The 20,922-nt window shown below is 41.2% G+C and overlaps 1 protein-coding gene across 1 annotated transcript in view; it reads right to left on the bottom strand.

Annotated features, from left to right (window-relative positions):
* Positions 1 to 20,922, bottom strand: part of celf5a (cugbp, Elav-like family member 5a) — a 405,311-nt gene that overhangs the window by 374,806 nt on the left and 9,583 nt on the right.

The raw sequence follows: 20,922 nt of genomic DNA, 5'->3' as shown, positions 1-20,922 counted from the left end.
GCCAAGATTGGATCAGTCACAATGTTATTGGATGGTACCATTGGTTCAAAGGGCCAAATGGCCTACTCCCAACTCCTGTTTCTTTTGTTTCTTATGTTAGTATCTGTCAGCAAAACAGCCCAAGGCACATCACAAGTACGTTGCCCAACAAAATTTTTCCAAGAATTATAAAGCTCGAGGTTACAGAGATTCAATAAATTCCAGGCGGATCCTTGAGGCATCATTTTGCATCACAGTCTGGTATAGAAAGCCCAAGGCATAGGAACACAAGAGGCTACAGAGATTGATGGACTCAGCCAGTTCCATCTCAGGAACAGCTCTCCCCACCAGAGGACATCTACAAGAGGCAATGTCTCAGGAAGGCGACATCCATCATTAAGGACCTCCATCATCCGGGCCATACACTCTTCTTGTTGCTACTATCAGACAGGAGGTACAGGAGCCTGAAAACCCCACATCTCAAGGTTCAACAACAGCTTCTTCCCCACTGCCATCAGGTTCTTGAACAGAACGGAAAAATCTTAATTCTACCTTGGACTACATTTCCCTCAACTTGCACTAATGTCATTATGTTTATTTTTATTTTGTCATGCAAGTTATATATAACGTATGTTCATTTACATTTTTGTAATTTATATTTGTCATGTATGCAATGTACTACCGTATGCTGCTGCTGCAAAAAGCTAATTTTCACGGCATTTATACCCTGGGTAGGTATGCCCATGACAATAGACTTGATCTTGAATCTTGGCAAGCTGCACACTAATCCAGCATTCTCTCTCTCTCTCTCTCACAAACATCCTAATATATACAGAACAGATACAGAATCAGGAACAATTATCTCATGTATTCACACCTAGATTAAGGCAGGTGTAATGCAAAAGAATTCCAAAGAATAGAAATTTTATTCTATTCTTTTATTTTATTCATTTGAAGAAATAAACATTTTTTTCCCCCCCACAGAGCTTTCCACTCTGGTCTTTTGCAATTCCAGGCATTTCAGAGCCTTAGATTTACCTTGTATTACATTCTGCATCATCTGGAATGTTGCATCTGCCAGGATTTTAAAGCAGTCCATTCAACTGTCCCCCACTCCCTGGATAATTTGACTGATTCTCATGCCTGTTAGGTAATAGCCTTGGCTCGATGGTGGCATTCCCTCCTCTGCATTAACAGGTAAGAGTTTATATCTACCTAATCACAATTGGCACTTTAATGCAGCACTGAGGGAAAATTTCCCTGTAGGGTGGCATCTTACTGAAAAAAGTTCACTGTAGTCATGTGTCTCAAGAGGACAAAATTATCTCAAGGAAGAACAGGAGAGTTGTCCTGGCCAATATTTATCAGTCAATTGACAACTAAAACAAATATCCAGTTAATTTATTGTTGTTTGTGAGATCTTATTGTGCATAAATTGGCTCCTACCTTAATTTACAAGCATGATTACATTTTCTTAATATATTTATGGGATGCCCATTTGCAATTGATCTAGAGAAAGTGACGATGAGCCAATTCTTGAATTGCTGCAGTTCCAGAGTATGTAAGTCTTCTCACAGCTGAACGGCGTGTGGGCCATTTCAGAGACTAGTTAACAGTTAGTCCCTGGAGGCAAGTCTGCCTAACCAGATAAGGACAACAATTTTCCTTCTTTAAAAGAATGTTAGTGAGTCACATAAACTTTTACAGCAACCTAGACATTTCATGGTCACCATCACTTTTACTAGCAATTCATTCCAGATTAATATAATTAATTCACAGTGGCCACAGTGGGATTTGCATCGCTGCCTCCACATCACTAGACAGGCCTGTGGGTTACTAATCCAGTAATACAACCACGATGTTACCATACCTGCAGTGCTTTGTGGGGGGGGGGGGGGGGGGGGGGGGAAGGCTGAGATTAGAAAAGTTGCTATGCAAAAGTACCCTCGCCACAGAATTTTTCTCAGGTTGGAAAGTCTGTTTGTAGGGTCAAAGCTGGATAAATGGATCTACACATGTAAGTAGTGAAAAAAAAAAGTTTGTGTTATGTTTCCAATAGCCTTCTCACATTCCATGGCATTCAGTTTTTTTTTATGATTTTTAAACTAATAATAAATGTTCTGTTTCTTGACATCCAGACAGCACATATTGGAAGTCTACCCAATGACAAAAGGTGACATTGCAAAGTCCAACCTAGTCCTAACCTGATTTCCACAAATATATTATTTCTAACCAGGCCAGATTGTGATCAGGAGCAGTAATCTTTGAGTTTTCCCCTTCAATCCCTGGGACTCTTAGCCAACAAATACACCCAAGATGCTGGTCAGGGATCTTTCTCTTCACTGTATTGGTTCCACTGTATGCATGAGGAATTTGTTTTGTGGTGACTCCAAAACCACTATCTTTAATTCACACCAATAAAGGCCACCGTGAGTTTTATACAAGATAGCAGCAGGCCTACCATCACTATATAAGAGAAACTGGTCGATTTGTTGGAAGCTCTGGATCTCTGATAGTGAGTTATATGCATGGCATGGTATTAGGAGCTGGCACATGGTTGCACGCAGGGCATTAGAGAACTGGCAATAAGCTATAAGCAGGGTATTAGAGAATGAGTAGTGAATTATGCATGGGGCACCTGACAACTGGCAGACAGTTACAAGGGCACTAGATGGCTGGTAGGGTATTATACATGGAACAACAGATGGTTGGCAGTGAGTTAAACAGAGGGCATTGGATAGTTGGCAATGACTTATACAATGCAATTCAGTTATACACAAGACACCAGATGGCTACCAGCGAATTACACACAAGGCACCAGCTGCTGCCACTAACTGGTATGCAGTACTTTAGATATTTGGTAGACTATTATACAAAGTTTCCTACAGTCTGGTAATGAGTTACACACAGGATACCAGGTCTACAGAGTAAGACGGAAAAGCAAAAATGCAGAGGAGACCACGTCGTGAGCATTAAATGCAACACACTATATTACTGAAAGCTCAGGATTGTCCTTGCAGGATGAATGAAGGTGATCAGCAAAGGCATATTCTCCTCTACACTGGCGAAACCAAACACTGACTGGGTGATCGCTTTGCAGAACAATTTTGCTCAGTCCCCAAAAGATAACCCTGAGCTTCCAGTTGTCTGTTCTTTTGATCCTCCATCCCACTCTACACTCTGTCATTGACCCTCTGCACTGCTGAAAAAATGCCTAATGTGGTTTTCAGGAGCTGCACCCCATCTTCAGCTGGGTATGTGCAGCTCTCGGGCATTTAACAATTTCAAGTAACTACTCTGGATCTTCTCTCTCCACAGTCCTGGCCGTAGTTCTCGGTTTCAGTTTGTTTATTATTTCTTTTCAATCTCCAATAACTGGTTTTTAAAGTAACTCTGGAAACCACAGAGAGGGAGCAGTGAGAGAGGGTCTCACAGAACTCTTATCTGAGAGAAGAGAAAATTTCTTCAAAAGTTGGTATACCTTAAGGAGACTTTGCAAATGGAGTAGTACAATAGAGACACGGGAGATTGCAGATGGTGGAATCCGGAGCAACAGACAGTCTGCTGAAGGAACTCAGGGGTCAGACAGCATCTTTGGGGGGGTGGGGGGTGGGGGGTGGTGGTGTGGTAGGAAGGAATTGTTGACATTTTGGGTTGATACCTTGCATCAGGACTCACTGCAGATCCAACCCAAAACATCGAAAATTCCTATCCTCCTACAGATGCTGCTCGACCCGCTGAGTTCCTCCAGCGGACTGTTTGTTGCTCCAGATTCCAGCATCTGCAGTCTCTTGTGTCTTTAACAATTGTTACCTTAACGTCTTTGGTCTGCACCCTATCACACATGTTCCCTCGATTCAGTCCACCCTTCCCCTTCTGTGTTTGTTTTCTCACTTTGAGCTCCGATGAAGGATTCGTGACCTAAAACATCGACTCTTTCTCTTTCTCCACTGATGCTGCCTGACCTGCCAAGTGCTTTGAGTACTTACTGCTTTTATATTGAATTTCTATTTGCTTATTCAGAGCTTGCATTCTCGCCTCTGGAGGAAAACGCCATCTTTACCGAAGCCCAAAGAGCCAAATCATTGGTTATCAACAGGCAAAATTTAGGTGCTCCCAAATATGAACAGAGCCATTGTGAAATATAACCAGCTAAAACAACACAGGCAGGACCAACTCCTCCAGCTGGGACTCAGTGGATAACAAGCTAGCCTTTGACTCACAATATTGTGGGTTTAGATCCCACTCCAGAGAAGTCAGCAAAAAAATCTGGTCTAAGTCTCCTGTCATTGACAGAGTGCTGAAGTGCTGAAGGAGCCATCTTTCAAATGCAGAGTTAAACTAAGGCTTTCCTCCACTCTCTCAGCTGGACATTAAAGATTCCTTAGGACTATTTAGAAAATAATCAGCACTTTGGTACAGCTGGTAGAGCTGCTGACAAACAGCTCCAGTAACCCAGGTTCCATCCTGACCTTTGGTGCCGTCTGTGTGGGTTTTACATGTTCTCACTGTGACTGGGTGGGTTTCCTCTGGCTGCTCTGGATTCCTCCCACATCCCAAAGACGTGCAGGTTGTTAAGTTTTTTTATACTTGGTACGATTACTACAAACTACCCCTGGTGTAGATGAGTGGTAGAATCTGGGTGGAGTTGAAAGGAATTTGGGCAGAATGGAGTGGGATCAGTGTAGGGTTAGTTTAAGTGGGTGTTTGATGGTCGACACGTATTCAATGGGCCAAAGAGCCTGATTCCGCGTTGTATGACTATGGCTCTAAAAACAGCTGATGACTTCTCCCTGATGTCCTGGCCATTATTTATCCCTCAGTTAAATAATCTGATCATTATCATATTGCTGTCAGTGTTATCTTGCTATGCTCAAATTGGCTGCCACATTTCCCATTTTAAAACAGTGACTACACTTCAAAAATACTTCATTGTACAGAAACTGCTTTGGACTGTACTGAAATGGAGATGAGAGACAGTGTATTAATGCAAGTCCTTTTACCCAGTCAGCCTTTGACCTGCAGAGTTATCTGAAGTTGCAGGAATAAACTCCTCCCTTGCACACATCCAGCCCCCTATCCCAGCAGTGAGCTAGGCCAGCTAGCCAATCATTAACAACACCCTGAAGTACTGTGGGTCTGTCTGGTTCTTGTACCACATGACAGCATTACAGTAAGAGCAGTATTTCTCTCCCAGCTATAGACTGTCTGCCAGGACCCACACACAATCATGTAATATAAGCACAAGAGAATCAAACCTGTTCAATGGATTTCTTTAAAGCAAACCCGCAAAGGACCATTCTTATCCTTAAACACATTTTAAGGATTTACAACAAATAGTGAAAGACACTATTGTGCAGCTTGTTCTCCGAGCAATTTCCATTATTGGTAAATTATGGCTACATTGATTAATTTTATGGAGGGGAGTGACTGGAGTATTAACAACTGTCATCACCCGAGTAATGTGTAGTTGCACTGACCTTTGAACCCTATTCCTCATCACGGCAGACAGGTAATGACCATTGGCTAGAAAACTGAACACTAATGAATTCAGGCTATTAGGCAAAGGTTATTGACATTTAAACATTGTCAAATTGCATTCAGTGTTAATTCAAGATCTGGTTAATCCAACGCAGGGCATACACAAGTAACGTGGACTTATTCTGAGTGACAGTGATCCATTCATTTCCTCTCAGTTTGCTGTACTCTGCTGATAGGACAGATGCTTCGGAATGCAGTACCATAGAGACCGGAAACCTTTAAACCAAGAATACAGCCCGTTGCCCAGCCTTCACACAGAAGCCCAGGGGATAAACAAAAGGGTTATTTGGCTATAACCCAGTCAAATCCTTACCCAATGTTCACAGAGGCAGATTTTTCAGCAGAGATTTGACATTATGAATAAGATTTGGGTAGATGGCTGATTTTCTTCCATTCTACCAGCACTCTAGCATTGTGGGGTGTTCTTGCTGATGCCCTGAATGAGAACAGGGAGGACAATGCCGATTGCCATGTGAAATTGGGACCACCTCATCCATATGGAGTATATTCTGATCATGTGTTCCCACCTATATCCTGTCTCTGGTGCATCTCAGTTCCCCGATATTCCATTTTCAAAGGCATCGCTTTTTAAACTGCGGAGACACAAGAGACTGCAGATACTGGAATTTGGAGCAACAAACAATCTGTACAATGGATCCTCCAGCAGATCATTTGTTGTTTAAGCCATAACAGTTCTGTTCTCTGGAGTTGCTTCCCTCAAATTTCACCATCTTGTGGTTTCTCTTCCCACCTTTAAACGTCTTCTTAAAACCATCTCATTGCTTTCTGTTATTTTCCCCTCAGTCTTCTCCTCCACTTCCTTCCACCTGATGCAGATGTACAACAAGGCACTAGTTAAATGCAACATGCTGGTCTTCCATGCTAGACCACAACTGAGACTTTGTTGGAATTTAGTGATCAATTACTTCTCAATAGATTTTACCTTTCCAGGTTCAATCGGCATAGGCAGGGCTATACTGGGTGAGGACAGGATGAGATGGACACACCCACTCAGGGATATTATCAATGATCCAAATCCCAGCCAAGATGATACACAATCCCTTCAAGCCAAAGTAGCAGCTGCCATCATTCAAGGGCAAATCCTACATGGCAACCAGGGAACTTAAGTTGAAGTAATTAAGTGAATCTGGAAGTGAAAAGCTTGTCTCCAAACTGTCATCGGTGAAATTACTGGATCATCATAAAAATCCATTAGATTCTTGATTTTTTTCAGGGAAAGAAATCTGTCCTCTTGTCCATTCTATCGGATTTGTAACTCCAGACCAACCAAATGATTGATTTAATTTCTCAGTTTAAGGCAATTGGGGATGATAATAAATGCTGGCCTTGCCAGCAACATCCACGTCCCAGGGAAGAATTCTCTTCCAGGTGGAATTGAACCACCTTTTGGTTCTGTTAATACATTGTGCTACAAGAGAAAGAGGCAGATGAGGGGAGTATGAGCCAATCCAGATTCCAGAAGGACCTCAGAGTGTTACAAATATCTGCAATCAGTCCATAGCTTTTCCTAGTCTGGTTTGTCCTGAAGTCCATCTGACACACTGATCCCTCTCCATACAACAAATTTTCTCGTCAGTCATAAATTGTTTTAAAGTGAACAGTACAACATTCACAGTAAATGGTAGGGCCTTGGGAAGTGTTGTAGAACAGAGGGACCAAGGAGTACAAGTACATAGTTTCCTGAAAGTGGCTTCACAGGTAGACAAAGAGGTGAAGGCGGCCTTTGGCACACTGGCCTTCATCAGTCAGGGCATTGAGTATAAAAGTTGGGCTGTTATGTTGCAGATGCACAAGAAACTATTGAGGCCACAGTTGAAATATAGTGTTCAGTTTTGGTCACCCTGTTGTAGGAAAGATGCCATTAAGACTGAAAGAGCACAGGTGAGATTTACAAGGATGTTGCTGGGACTTGAGGGACTGAGTTACGGAGATAGGTTGAGCAGCTTGGGACTTTATTCACTGGAGCATGGGAGAATGAGGAGCAATATTATAGAGGTGTATAAAATCATGAGGGGCATTGTGCACAGTCTTCTCCCAGGGCTGGGGAATCAAGAACTAGGGGACATAGGTTTAAGGTGAGAGGGGAGAGACTTAAGAGGAACGTGAGGGGTGACTTTTTCACCAGAGGATGGTCTGTATATGGAATGAGCTGCCAGAGGAAGTGGCTGAGGCAGGTACATTAACATTTAGAAGGTACTTGGACAGGTACATGGATAAGAAAGGTTTAGAGGGACATGGGCCAAATGCAAGCAAATGGGACCAGTTTAGATGGGAACCCTGGTTGGTATGGACCAGTTGGGCTGAAGGGCCTGTTTCTGTGCTGTATGACTCTTATAATAGCTGACCCTCCCTCCCCTTACAATTGCTATAATGGTTCAGATTTATTCGTTCTATTCTGTTGTCTATTTGCTTCATAATTTTCACTTTCAGTTGTCTCTTTCAAGAGAGGAAAAACAAGGCACTCCAGTGCTTCCTCATAAATCAGTGCTCTCTAGCAATGGACTCATGGCATTTCTGCCCCAAGTTTGGACCATCTCTCTGCAGGGGCAGGACTGGACGTACTACTCAGAGCATTCAAAATTCAAGTGGGAAAAAGCAAATCAAATGCTAAATCATCAATAACAGGAGGTTAAGAGCACGTGGATTACCAAAGGCTAAAGGAAAACCACACAGTTTAATACCAGCCTTAAGAACTTCCGCAGCAGAATGAAGGTTAAGCTGTAAACTAATGGAAATAGACAAAATGGCCACAGGCAAATGTAAAATTGTTTTTTTACAGTAAGGTGCTAAAAGCCTTTTACAAGACAAGGCAATCTGAAGTGATTTTACAATCTATTGCAAAATACCTAAACAATTGCTAAATGACTAAGTGGCTTTTACTAAAAAAGGATCAAGTCATTTAACTGATAGGGAAAGCACAATATCAACCTTTTAACCTATGGTGCTGTAAGAGATACCCATAAAATATAAAATATATTTAGAGAAGTCTCAGGAGAGGGCTCTGGGAGTTGAGAGAGGAGATGAGCCAGTGCTTGGAGTTAGTTGGCTCACACATCACCCCAGGGAGGGACAGGTTAAACAGCCGACTGAGAAAGGCAATTTCATGCTGTATGATCCCATAGATTGTAATTTTTTTTCCCAAAGACTAAAGGTAATGAAGCTTTGGAGTGGCTTCCAAATGACAACACGAAGAAAATGGCAGTGGACCAGACTTTGCAGTCATAATGGCAGAGAAACTGACAGCATTTGCTTCCATTATACCATGACACTGACAAAGACTTCTGGAATACGTAGGGCTGCAGCTAAATGTGACAATCCTAAAGTCACTGTCAGTGATCCCAGCTCCCCCACAGGGTGGTCTGCTTTGTCCACTCTGTGGAATGAGCTCAAGAAAATCAGTGAATTGCCAACAATCATAGCATCATATGAAATGCAAGTCACAGGAGGCCATTCAGCCTACTGTGTCAGTGCTAGTCATAAAAAAATTGCTCAGCCAAATCCCACCTTCCGTCATCACTCGATCCATAACCCTGCAGCTCACGGGCCTTCAAGTGCATATCAAAATAATTTTTAACTGATATGAGGGTTTCCACCTCTGCCCCCATCCAGGCTGTTAAAGTTCCAGACCCAACCTTTTTTTTTTATATACTATTTACATCTTTTCTGCAAAATACCCTGAAAATGTGACACCTTCTTGCACAAGTTCTTTGAATTTTCAATAGTGTTAAATCATATTATGGCAGAAAACCCTCTGAAAGGGAAAACTAATTTTGTGTCTGTGGATTATAACTCCTGTCAAACAAATGTTTCAAAATAATTGTAATAAAGTTTATAAAATGTTACCTTCTACCTTAATCTCATGTGAATGCTCCAATCATTACTTTGTGATCTGTAATGTAAAATCTCAGTTGAAAATTTTACTCTCTGGTTTGGTCTATGAGAATTCTTCAGTGTGACTGGCTGTTCAGTTTACCCAAGGACACCATAGTTGCTGCGTACCAGAGATCTGCTGGATCCAATGCCTGAAAGCAACTGACAAAGTTAATGCAGGATACTGGGGTTTCATCATCTTTGCAGGCAGCTTGCTCCAAGGGTGGGGATGATTGCCACTGTTTTGTCACTGACTACAAAAGGCAAGCAATGGTTCCTGCATACCTGGTGAGGTGGTGGATTTATAATGTGTTCAACAATATGTACCAGGTCCCTCTTCCAGTGGGTCCTTTCTCGACACAATGAAGAAGTGTAGACTCTGTTCAATTGCCACTCCTTTTGCACTCTCCAAATCTGATTCTTTAAACCTGATAACATTTTTTTAAATATTTCCCTGCCCCCCCCACCCCCCACCCCCAATCCTATTCTGGCTGCAAAATCACCTGTATCTGAGAAAGCAAGGAGAAAACACGTTGGTGTATAATCAGATGGCTTGCTGCTGCAGGCTGCTTATAGAGCTAGTCAGGTCAAAGAGAAGGGGATGAGAGCAAGGAAAGGTCACCTACAGTAAGTTCCTCGGGGATGCTGAGCTCTCCCTCTCTGATGAACATCTGGTCAAAGTATAACAACATATTACCATTTTACTACCCACACAGGAAGTCTTCTCTTGGTCCACGCTGTCATTTTTGCCATGCTTTTGTTTCAGATGGCCTCTATTCAAGCTTCCATATCTTCACTGTTTATTGTTTCAAAACAGATCTTCAGAAATACTTCATGGTAAGACCACTTTTATTGTCCGGCCCTAGCTAGCTCATTTCAAAGGATGGATAAGAATCAGCCACATCTCTGTGGGTCTGGAGCCACATGTAGAGCGAAGTGGGTATAAACAGTGGATTTCCTTCCCTGAGAGACAGATGAGTTTTTAAAACAATCCAGTAATTTCAGTTCTCCAGGCCTTTGGACCAGGAGTTCTTTCAGTTTCTCCACCTGCTCTGATGCTATAGCTTTGGCCAGAAGTTTCTAAGGGAGGGAGAACTCAGCATGTCCAAGGAACCTACTGCTGGTGACATTTATTTGCTCTCATCTCCTCCTCTTTGGCCTGCCTAGCCCCATATGCAGCCTCCAACATGAAACACCTCCCCTTTCCTCTCTCAGGTACTGGATGACATTAGAGTTGAAGTAAAACAAGGAGAAAGAGAGCTAATTTTATTGAAGACATTAACATTTTTTCTACCCACACAGTTCATCTTCTCTCAGTCCATGCTGTGCATTTTAGTCGTTTTCTGTTTTCCTTTCACATTGCCTCTATTCTAGCTTCCATAAACACTGAAGATATGGATCTATCTTTAGTATTTATTGCTTTGAAATCAGACCTTCAAGACTGACTAAATTTTGTTTGACACCGGCTTACTATTTTAATGAACACTTCAGACACAAAATGTAATCATGGAATCCTTTGCTTGTATCCATTTGCCAATTAAGCAAATGCTTTCAAGATACTGAAACTCAAATTGATAACAATTCATTTTAATACTATTGCTCGTTTAGTTTAAAATGGATTTCTTAAAGGTACAGTGTTGTTCATAAAAATTCCCAAAGTGCCACAGAAGGGGCTGCCATAAGCTTAGCGGTCATCCATTTCTCCTGCCAAGTTTATCTGGATTTCCATTGCTAGATTTCTACATTGAAGACTAGTCCAGGATAATATCTGCAGCAATTCCAAATGAAGAGAGTGTGGAATATCCTCAATAAAGGGTGCTTCAACAGCAGTAGACATCATTAGCTCCTCCTGCACCATCTATCATTCAGATCCAACATGTTTACCAACCTCCAAACACCTCCTAATACATTTTTCTACTTCTTTAAACTGGTTTCTCTTCGAACCACCCAATGAAAAAAATATCAGCCTTACTACAACAAATCCATAGCAAAAAGAATGTTTCAATATTTGGCTCCGGTTTCAAGAAACAGTGGGATTTCTTGTAAGAGTAAAGAAATAATGAAGCAGCGCTATGGATTGAGTGGGCTACAGTTAGAACACTATTCTCTTTTTGGCATCCAGTATAGAGAGGGAATTAAAACCATATAGATGGTAGAGTGTAGATTCAGCAAGATGGTACCAGGGAAGGGAAGCTATACTTCTCAAGATGAATTTGAAATATCTGAACAACTTGTACTGAGATGATTAAGAGGAGATTTAATGAGATTTTTAAAATTATGAACATTTTAATATAGAGAAAGATATTTCTTATGGCAAGGAAGATAGTGATGATGAGTCATCAAGTTAAAACTATCACTATGCTTGAAGAGAGAGGTAAGGAGAAACCTCTTTAGCAAGGTATTCTTGGAGCATGATATGCTTGCCAAAGAGAGCAGTTGAGCCAGACACCATTGCATCATTGAAAGTAAAATGGGATCAGCAGTTCAAGCACTGAAAGTTGCAGATCAAGGGGATAGAGCAATGCAGTTGGATTACTTCTGAATTGTGAGAGCAAAGAGCTATGACTAACATGAAAAAATGTGCAGCCTTCACCTGTGCTGTACACTCCTATGGTTCTGTTCCAACATGCTTGGTAGATCTATTTCTTACTATGACTATCTCCCATTGCATCCATTAAGAAAGATCATTGTCCTGGTACTGTACAGCTCACTTTTCAATTCAGGATGCACACTGCATTAAATTCTCACTGTAGAAAACAAGAACCTAATTGCCATCTTCAATGAAAGTACGGCAAATTTAATGCTTTAACCTGAAGATGCATTTGTGGAATCAATTACTCATGATCTACATGTTGTCATCTACCATGCTGTCTGCACATTTTACATCGACTACTGCTTCAGAAATAAAGAGACATAATCATCAGTGCAAACTTAATGGGCCAAAAATATTGCAACTTTCTCAAATTCCGTGAGCTACCTAAGCAATCCTGATTTTATGCTGAATATCTACGGAAAATGCATTATTCATCCACAGCTCCTCTGTATTATTTTTCACTTCTTTCTTGTTGATGATGTGGATATAAAACATCACCTATAATTTTACATTTAGGTGGATGATCCTGACAATTCGATCAGGAACAGCAGAGTTTATCACTATGATACCCATTTCATATTCATGCATCAGATATTGTTCTGTATTCCATGCTTGATTTGGGTGATGGCATTTGCAGACTGGGGAGGTTTTGGTTTTCCATTTGTGCATTCAGTATCCGCTTCTCAGCACCTCTTCCTTGCATTAACCTCATACCCCTCGAAACCCTTAATAGCCAAAACCTATAAATCTATGCCTTGAATATACTCTGCAACTTTGAGTCTCTACAGTCCTATTGGATAGAGAATTCCAAACACTCATTACCCTCTTGTTGAAGAAATTTCTTCTCATCATTATTTTGAATGGCCAGACCCTTATTTTGAGACTATGATTTGTGCTTCTAGGCACCCTAAACCAGGCGAAACATCAGCTCCATATCCACCCTGCCAAGCCCTTAAGAATTTTATACATTTCAATGAGGCCACCTTTCTCATTCTTCTAAACTCTAAAGAGTACATGTTTAATCTCTTGTCAAATGATAAACCCAGGAATCAAATCAGGCAAGCCTTCATTTCATCTATTGCAAGTATAGCTCTCTTCAGGTGAGGAAACCAGACCTGTAACACAATATTCTAAATGCAGTCTCTCCAGAGCTCCATGTAATTGGGGAAATACATCTCAATTCTTGTACTCAAATACACTTGCAGTAAAGGCCAGCATATCATTTGCTTTCCTAATGGCTTACTAAACCTGCATAGTAACTTAGTGATTCTCATTATGGTTGCCCATTATAAACCAAGCCTCATATTTACTGCCTCTGATTGTCGTGGAAATAACAGGCAACTGGCCCAGCACTGTACGTTTTATGCCACCAGTTGCAATGATTACATTTCCCGGCATCTTGAACATCACAGAATTCCCTCAGAACTGCACCAAAGCATCCACTTGGACCACCTGGTGTGGGACCAACCCAAGAAGTTCAGGTGGAATGGCAAGAGCACAGCTTACTTCCAGGCCACTAGTGCACTTGTTTGAGTCGTAGGTGGGCAACAAACTCATGAGGAATTTATATCTCAATTTAACCTACAGCCTGGAGAAAATTTGGAGGGGAATGAGGAATTTAGAGCACTGTTGAGCAGGTACAGCAGCCTGTGGAGGTCACCCAACTGCAGTTAAAATCCTAAAGGGTTCAATGCCACCACAGGAAATTTTGAAACTCAATAAAACTGATAATTTGTAGGCTGGCAGTTTAGAAAATAGCCATAGAAGCTCCTGGAAAGTCAGACATTTGATTTTGCTGACATCCTTCAAGGAAGTGAACCTCCTGTCCCATTCTGGCTGATGTAACAGTCTGGTTCACAACAAGACTCGTTATACCCTTTGAAGTGCCACTCCATTGCACGCAATCAGTAATGAGCAATCAATATAGCAATGTACACATACTGCAAGATAACATGAATAAAATACAGCCACGTCCCTGAATTCACACTTCTACTGCTAAGATCCCACATCCTACGTGAATTATTTTCCTGAGGCTCAGGAAAGGTTGTGCTGTGAAAAAATATCACATTAGCAGCAATACGTTATAGACACTATTCACACAAGGCAGATTCCTAATTAATGCAGCCCACAGTGCATCTGATTGGCAAGATTTTCACACCTCTAAAAAAATTTCCTGCATTCACACAAAGAAATCAGGAACTATCATTTTTATTTACTATATATGGTAGATTTTCCAAGTTCCAACTGCCAATGGGAGTCTCACCAGATGAGATTTGTCCAGTATTGTCTTAGAATCTCACGGTATTAAAGCTTAATTGGGATGCTGATGACATTAGTTGCATGACATGAAATTGTGTTTTTGTTTCCATTTTCTTTGCACACTTAATTCTGTAAATTTTGGGCCTGTAGTGACACAGCAGTTACGTTACCAGATGCGTAATCCAGAGGCCTGGACTAACAATCCAGAGACAGGAAATCAGTGCCAGCATGGCAGCTGTGGGATTTATATTCAGTTGGTAATCTGGGATTTTAAAACTATTCATTAGTAACAATGACTACAAAATCCCAAGTGGTTCACTGATGTCCTCTGGAAGAAGAAACCTGCCATTCTTACCCAGACTGGCCTTTATGTGACTTCAGGCCTACCAATATGAGATTGCAAGCAGGATTAAAGAAGCTTTAAGTGGATAGACAGAAGCAGAATGAGTGGGCAGGAACTTGGCAGATGCAATATATTGTGTCAAAATGTGATATTGGGGACTTTGGTGCACAGAACAGAAAATTGAACTATTTTGAAATAGTGAGAGACTGGGTAATGTTGATGATCAAAGGAACCTAGGTGTCCTTGCACACAAGTCACTGAAAGCCAACATGCAGGTACAAAAAGTGATGAGGAAGGCAAATGATATGTACTCCTATATCTGAGTACAAGAGCCCTTTACTGAAATTATAAAAGGGCCTTGGTGAGATTGTACCTAGAGTACTGTGTACAGTTTTGGTTTCCTTGCCTAAAAATGGACATATCCACCACAGAGGGAGGTCGGCAAAGATTCACAAGACTAATTCCTGAGATGGCGGATCTGGCACATGAAGAGAGATTGTGCAAACTAGGCCTGTATTCTCTAGAGTTTAAAAGAAGTATCTACAAAATTCTTCCACAACTTGACAGGCTGGAGGTAGGATGTAGGACGTTTCCCCTGGATGAAAAGTTTAGAAGTAGGTTTGAGAATAACAGGACTGAATAATGACTGAGACAATGAGAAAGTTCTTCACACTGATGGTGCTGAATATTCAGAATTATCTACCACTGAGAGTTGTGGAAGCTGGGTCATTGAGTCCATTCAAGAGAGAGAGAAATAGATTTCTGGATGTTAAGGGAACCAAGCAATTTGGGGACAATGCAGGAAAATACATTGAGTGTAAAGATCAGCCTTGATCTTGATGAATGATAAAACAGGCTCAAAGGGCAAATTGACCTACTGCTGGCTTCTGCTCCTAATATTGGTATGTTGTGATGTCTCTTAATTCACTCTCAAACATTTATTACAATATATTAAAAAAATACAAACCTACCAAGCGAGCCACCAAAGTTCAAGAGTAAGTGAAAATGGACAATAAATGCTGGCCATGCCATTGACACTGCCCCCATCCCCCCCCCCCCCCCCCCACCCCTGGATCCTGAAAAGTTAATACTTTTTAAAATAAAATTGAAGGTTAGAGTGGGTGTGGGCTTGGTAATGTAAATCTCTGGGGATACATCCAATCAGAATTGGCAATACTACCCCACAACAGGAAACTGCAAATGTTGTTCTTAATTTTCCAGTAACTTGCAAAACTGTCCCTTAAAAGGTCCAAATATTGACAAGCAATCAGCCATTAGCTAATAGGATTTAGTTGGTGCACCGAACTTCCACTTCAAATTATCAATTGACCAGATGAGTTCAACCAGTGGCTAAATGAGTCAGAGATCTGGAAAGCTTGGATCTTCAAGCCATGAGTTAGTGGACCACAGAAGAGAAGTAGATGGGCCTATAGAGTTGTATTATTGATGAGAAAAATCAACCTATCATTAACCAAAAACAACACTCACTACCAATGCTTTCATGTGAATGATGGTTGCCTTGGTGATGTACTAGAAGTTATTGGTGATTCACCTGTAGTTGGTGGATGCATCACTGTCAAGCTGAAAGCTGTCCTCCAGCTAGGTTTGGTCAATGGTTTATTAAAGAAAGGAAGCTTTCAAATTAGCAGTAAAAAGAAAAGATGCCACATTACTGACAGGACAGGACTCTCTGGCTGGTTTTCCAAGGTAAGATCTTGAAGTAAGAAGCCCAACCCACAGGCTACATGTGCTGCAAGCACATTGACTGCAATTTTTTTGACCGAATTGGGAATCTCATAAAATACCAAGGAGGTTATGCAGAGATGTCAGATGATCATATTGGAAGACTCGATCATTTGACAGTAAAACTCATGCTGGATTACTTCAGCCTCACAAGTTTCCCCTTGAGCTGAGAGGCTGAAGAAATCCAGCCTTTCTGGTCTTCCAACATGATCATTTGACACTCCTGCACAACCTCCTCCATTGTGACTTGGGAGCCTCCTAATTCAGTCAAAGTATCATGGTCAATGTACTTGTCACATATGTAGTCAGTGGGTGGAGTTCCTCACTACAAACTCCCTACTTTGCAAAAACAGCCTGAATGTCCTGTGCAAACAAATGCCAAACAGCAATGCAAAATTACATCTAGAGCATTAAGGCTTGACCTGGGTGGAGGATAGAGCTGGCTAGAAAAACACTGAGCAACTTAGGAAACATATTGGACCTTCACATAGAATTTACAGCAGAAAAACGGGTTATTCAGACCAGCTTGTCAATGATAACCTTTATGCTCAATTGTTTCCTCTGTCCGCTCTCCCTCATTTGTTACCCCGCTTCCCTTAACTGCACCTGTGCTATTCTCCTCAACCACTCCTTCGGGTAGCAACTTCCAGATGCTGACCACAATCTGGATAAAGAAGTTAACTCCATTAAAATAAAGGCAAGTTTTAAATATAATTAAGGTATGGTCAGACGGCCTGATGGGAGGGTCTTTTACTCTGGGTAGAAGGCCCAAATCGGCCTCTTTCACAAACATTTATCAAAACAAAATTCAAACGGAAGAGTTTAAAATTAGAACACAGGTAAATAGAGCCAATGATCTATCTTAATCACGTATAATGATGCAGTGCAGGACACCATTTGGCCCATCAGCCCTATTCTGGCTCTCAGAAGCAAAATTCTATCAATTCCAATCCACCGGGAGTCATCATTAATGAAAGGTTCTTTAATAGTTAAATTGGGCTGCACCCATTATCACAGCCTCCCACACTCCCTTCCCTACAACACTTCCCGCACATCCATTCCACCAAGTTTATCTGATGGCCACTTGGTCAGAATTAGAATTCGACAACAGCGGTGAAATACTTGGATCATCATTTTGTCAGGAAAGATTTCCCCATCATAAAGACAGAAAACACTGACTTGCTTTCATGGCCATATTGTCAAAATACTCTTGTTAATCAACTATAGTCAGTGGATGTATCACACCCAAACTCAAACCTGCCCTTAAGGTGCAAAAGAATATCGTAAATACTAATGGAGGAATAGAAACCAGGCCAATTTCCCTTTTCCAGTCTCAGGCCCAAAGGCTGATTGTACCTCACCAAAAACTGCCCAATGTCAAGGTTGCAGGCATCAAATCTTAGGTTCTCTTTGTTTCTACAGCTCCGTTGCACAATGGGCAATGTCATCACCAAAGATGTTTTCCAGGGAAATCACTTTTGAATTCCATTACAATTTGACAGTGAATTCAGTTGACAGGAAGGCTTTGCCAACATGCATGCAGCCACACTACAAACATGAACATGTAAACACCCCCTCCCCAAGGAATCAACACTGAATTCAACCATTTCAGATAACCAGCATTTCCAGTGTCTCCCCGAACTGGCTAGTCTGCTGAGAAATCAACAACCTGTAACATTATCTCAAGTTTTTCTCCCTCTACAGATGCTGGGTGTTTCCAACATTTTCTTTTATTTCAATTTCCAGCAGCTGTATAATTTTTATCTCATAATCTCAGCATGTTTTTCTCCCTCCTCTGTTCTTATTCATCTCCTACTATTTACACCCCCTCCAGACAGATAATCTCCCAGTTGACACCATCACCATTTGCATCACAGTCTCCACTTTATCATATATATTCCCCATGTTCTCACCACCCATCCCAGTTTTCTTCAACATACAAGTTTTCTAACTTTATCAAATTCTGATGAAAGATCATCAACCAGAGACGATAACTCTGTTCCTTTCTCCACAGATACTGCAGGACAAATTGAGTATGTCCACCATTTTCTAGTTTTCTTTCAAATTTCCAGCCTTTGCAGTTTTTTTTTGCTTTTCAACATAGGTAAACTATTTCCCATGCAAATACAGTTTAGCAGTCAGTAGCATGAACTCTGTATAATTTCTCCTCCCTGAGTCGAGCACACAATGGCTGTCTAAACCACATTACAGTTTCTATGGCCAACCTTACCTAACTCACCATAGATCAGTGGAGGCACAAGAGATTGCAGATGCCGGAATCTGGAGCAACAAATAATATGCTGGAGGAACTCAGCAGGTCAAGCAGCATCTGTGGGGGGTAAAGGAATTGTAGATGTTTTGGGTCGAAACCCTGCACCAGCATAAATCAAACCTTGAAACTGCTATATCCTCCTTGAGTTACTCATGGAACAGTATATTTTTTATATTAATTAGAACACCTGCTTATTCTGCTTTCTATTTTGCATTGGTTTCGTTCAGGAGTAAGGAAGCCTTTTGTATTTGTTCGTATACCTAACTGGTATCAAACCAAATGGCACACCAAGCCATTTCAGAGGGCAACTAAGAATGAACATATTTCTCTGTATCTGGAATCATTTATAGGCCAGACCAGATGGGGCTTACAAAATCCCTTCATCAAGAACATCAGTGAGGCAAATAGATTTTTACAACAACCCAGTAGGTAGGATCATGGTCAACATCGTTAATACTTTTTTTAAATTCCAGAATATTTAATTAACTGAATTTAAATTCTCCACCTGCTATGGTAGGATTTGAAATCATGTCTTGAAATCATCCAGCCCAGTCCAGTAGCATAACCTTCATGTTGCTATACCCCATTAAACTGTGAAAGCAAATGAAACCTCAAACTTCTGTTTGCATATCTTTGCAGTGGTTACTTCAGCACCACATGGTATCAGCTTTCCAAATCTCAGCTGTCCAACCCTTGACCCTCAACTCCTGATATCATCAACTCTTACTATTCAGAACAAAAATATTCATCTACAAGGCACAAAAAGAAATGTGAATTTTCAGTAAAGTATTTCTATACTTTCTTGGATAGGAGTCATCAATGACTGGATAGGAGTACAGGTGGTGACCAAGAGATTTCCTCAAGTTTATAAAATGTTAATTATATCCACCTGGGAACATCTGCTTTGACGAGTCAGTAGTGAACAAGGCAATAGTGAACAATCTAGTGTACAGACACAAAAATGGAATATTTTTCCAAATCCTAATGGATTATTTGTCTGGTATTAACTGTATTTAGTTTTGGAATGACTACTTAAAATATTAAACTATCTCAATACATGCAGCATCCAGTTTGCATGGACCGGAGGGATTCCAGATTTGAGTGCAGGGTTTGCTGATCTCTGCCAGGGTTGATATTCTTCAATGCTATCTGCTGGATAGTGTGTATACATGCATTGAGTGGAAAGAGTGTAAGGCACAGCCGCAATGACCCACAAAGATGAACAGCTTCCTAACACTTACTGTCTAGGCTCATACATAAAATCAGAGCATTCTACAGTACTAAGAGAAAACAATTGAATCATTGTGACTGCATGCTAACCATTCAGCCCAACTCCCCTGCTCTTTGCTCACAATCTTTTCTTACAAATATTGATCCAGTTTCCTTTAAAATCTGCTGGTGGAACCTGCTTCCACCACTGCTTCTGTCAGGTGATCCCTTGTCTAAAAACACACGGTATAAAAAAAGTTCCCCTTTTCTCTCTGTTCATTATTTTGATGATCTTAAATTTGTGTGTTCTAATTAGCAACTCAATGAGAAATGGAAACAATTTTCCCTGTTTACAGTCCCAGCATGGAAATTGGCTGCCTAGGTAAGGTTGTTAAGCTTGGGCCGAAGTGCTGCACCCCAGTTTTCTTCAGACCAATCTAGTTGGGAAGGGGAAAAAATTTACACAAAGCACAGAATGAAACACACAGTGGAAGTACATCACTATGCAATCTGCAAATTGAAACACTGGATAAGACTAGCCAAAAGGAATTGTACAACACAAGCATTATGTGGCAATTCTATAAAACAAACATGAGCTACCATCATCCTTTGCTAACTGTGGCATACAGGCATGAAAAATTAACATTTGTTGTTAATCTGCATGTTGACACAGACCTGAACCAGGTCTTCAATTGGCACAAAATCCCAGGGTTGAGAAAGAAAGTAAAGAGTAAAGTGTTGATGAGTGGAGAGGGTGGTGGGAGCAGTTGATGTCCCTGCTCCCTCCTCCCACATTAAAGCTGTTAGTTAACAGCCATGGAGCGAACATCATCAACAGCCTGTCTTGGTCAAATCACATAGATACCACAGCCAAAAAAGCTCACCAGCACCTCTACTTCCTCAGGAGGCGAAAGAAATTTGGTTTGTCCCCTTTGAGACTCACCAACTTTTATTGATGAGCCATAGAAAGTATCCTATCTGGATATATCATGGCTTGATACGGCAACCGCCCTGCCCAAGACCACAAGAAACTGCAGAGAGTTGTGGACACAGCCCAGTGCATCAGGACACCAGCCTCCCCTCCCTGGACTC

Source organism: Pristis pectinata, chromosome 24, assembly GCF_009764475.1.
Source record: "Pristis pectinata isolate sPriPec2 chromosome 24, sPriPec2.1.pri, whole genome shotgun sequence".
Lineage (NCBI taxonomy): Eukaryota > Metazoa > Chordata > Chondrichthyes > Rhinopristiformes > Pristidae > Pristis > Pristis pectinata.
This window is presented reverse-complemented; position numbering and strand designations above follow the sequence as displayed.